Genomic DNA, 2,994 nt, shown 5'->3' with positions numbered 1-2,994 from the left:
GAAAAGGAAAGAAAACCTTCAATTGGCAGTTTCCAACATAAACTTCCACAACTGAAAGTTGATGTTTGCATTCCACAGTTAATACAGGAATTACACAGTTAATAAAGGAAACAGGAAACACAGGAATTGTCTTTGACTTGTTTTGAGCCTGTTACCTGCTTGTTTTACCTGACAGCTCCTAATTATTATACCAGAAGAAAAAAAATAGAATGTGAACATTTCCTATCTAGTTTGTCAAGCACTTGGGGTTTTTGTACATCTCTAGCACACTTTTCAACAGTTCTGCTAAGCAGAAGAGTTGTTTGAGACTTCACTAGTGATCTTCCACCACTTGAAAAACTGAGCATTTATCTTTTACCTACTTATTTACACATGTGAGAATAAATATGTCAGTCTGGTTTCACTGACAGCCTCTGCTGAATGTTGAAATTAAGGCAGATTGTATCAACCATGTTTTCTGTATCCAATGTGTTCATATACATATGTTCAATTCTAACACACTTCTAGTATTTGTGAGCCATGACTTCCTTTTACAAGAGTCACTGTTTACTCCTTCCCTACATAATTTACCTTCATTTCGACTGGTTCCATTCTTTAAAGCAATTTCTACCCAGCTGCCTGCTACACATATCAGACTCACTGGTCTTTACTCTCCTGGCTTTCTTTTGATCACTTGGGAAGGACAGAAAAACATTTACCACTTTCTGATCTTTTGGTCCCAAAGCTGCTTTAAATGAGACATTTACAACAAGAGAACACAAGACTGAGTATCAGTCTGTCGTGGTGTTTTTTTATGGATGATTTCATTCTATAATTGCCTTTTACTGACTTTTCAAGTTGACACAGATCCTTCCATGGAAGATCAGCTATAAGAAAAGGTACTGGTATTCAAATGCATGCTCTTCCAAGATGAACACAAACAAAAATAATCTCTTTTTTTCCCCTGCTATGTTAAATTTTTATACCTGAATGATCTATTATCTCTCAGGACTCTTTGCTAGGCTTCTTATCCCTAATGTCTTTGGAGAAGAATCTATTACTTGCATGCCCCTGACAAGCTATTCCTTAACTTTGCCTGCCTTACTGCTTTTTTTCTGTTCAGCCTAGCACCATTTTTAAAGCACTGTGAAAGGACAAATGCAATTATTCAAACTGAATGTTGAGCAGGAGAATCCTATCTTGTCATGAAGAATCTTTAGCTCATCACCAATTTCTACAATAGTCCAAGATGACACTTCCTGCTGCTGTGTCTCACTTCACCAAACTGACCCAGAAGCGTGCCATATATTGAGTCATCCACATTGCTTCCAGTGCCTGCTTTCTTCCTCCTTCCCCTTCTCTTCCCTCCTCCCTCATTGCATATTTCCGCTCAAATTACCAGGCAGGTCTCTTCTTGCCTAGCTGTAAGAAGGAATGAGTCCCTGCAACAATGCTGAGCATAAAAAGAAATACACAAAATTTTAAAATCACTGGAGGGGGTTTGTGTGTATTTGTACAAAAGCTCCAACTTTCTTCACTAATTGTGACAGACAATAACTCTCAGAATCTCTAGTTTTCAATTTAAAGAAGATGAAAATATTATAATGGGAATAATTTAAAGAGAAAAAGGGACTGAACAGACTCCACTTATGACCAGGTATTTTCTTCAGCATTCCTTACTCTAGTGTTCTGCCTAACACATGCTCTCTCAAGCAGTTTTTTGCCCCAGCAGTAGACTCAGTCTACTCAGTAGTAGCAGTCTGCCATGTTCTGAAGGAAAGCCTTCCACAATCCTGCTTGTCTGTAACTTTGAATGTTCTTTCTATCTATTTAAATTTATAACCCGGCCTTTTGCCAACAGGGAAGACTTGCAAATATATATAACCCTGTGTAAAACCACACACATGAGCTGCTCAGAGAACACTCCTTCTTGTCTCTGACTTTTCATGATGAAAAAACTTCCGCTTTTGTGTAACATATACGCAACAGCATACACTCTGCTCTGTGCATTCACATAGTTCATGATGAAAATAACAAGCATATGACTGCAGAGTCAAGTGCAAATGTTTGTCCTACCACATTCCGCCATGATAAACAGCTAAATTTCTCCCTTTTTCCAGCCATTTTGTCGACATCTTGATCCTGCAGTTAACCTGTGGAGCTTTATCACTCAAGACAGAATTCAGCTGGAATTATTTTTGCCTGAATTTTCCAGAGGGGAAAAAACTCCATGTATCTAAGGACATATCCATAAAGTTTCACCCTGAAAGGAAATATTGTCATCAATTTAAAATAAAGTTTAAAAAAAGAAGACAAGTGTCTGAAAGAGGTCTTCACTGATACACCTGAATTACAGTTACAGCATCCATGATAGCACATAATAAAACATAATTCTATCCCAACCTGTGATTGAATTGGTACAGCCACCTTTTCCTCTGCTCTTCAGTCCCTTCAGAGTTGGTCTACTCAATTTTTAAAAAGCCTAGTCTAATCAGAACTTTAAAGATTTATTTTTTTCAGTAATTTTTGCACACTTGTGGCACTTTTTCTTTGAACGTCTTATTCAAAAACATGGACAGATTAAAACATAATAAAACTAACAAAAAGTCAAAATAGCACACCATTTCTTTTACATAAGCCCATGAACATTTTAAATCAGAAAAAAAAATATATATACATATTACCTTAAACACTTCTATTAACTGCAAGGTACGCCATGCCTCTTCAAGAGAACTTCCTCAAGCATCTCACTTTCTATCTAGGAAAAACGATTACAACAAATCCACATATTTCTTCGGTGTTGAGGCACACCTAGCTGGTGCTGAAGAGCTGGGTGAGCCCCCCTGATGGGATGTAGTTACAGCACCGAGACTATCTCGGTAGCTATTTTTCTGTGAATCGCTGACATCCCTCACCAGGTACAGCAGGAAATATTTTTTTCGTATTCTTCATTTAAATTCTTCCGTATTCCTGGAAACGCGGACTTGAGGGCGGCTGCAGCCCCTCAGCGGTGCA

The sequence above is a fragment of the Pterocles gutturalis genome, unplaced genomic scaffold (genome assembly GCF_000699245.1).
Source record: "Pterocles gutturalis isolate BGI_N339 unplaced genomic scaffold, ASM69924v1 scaffold27159, whole genome shotgun sequence".
Classification (NCBI taxonomy): domain Eukaryota; kingdom Metazoa; phylum Chordata; class Aves; order Pterocliformes; family Pteroclidae; genus Pterocles; species Pterocles gutturalis.
This window is presented reverse-complemented; position numbering follows the sequence as displayed.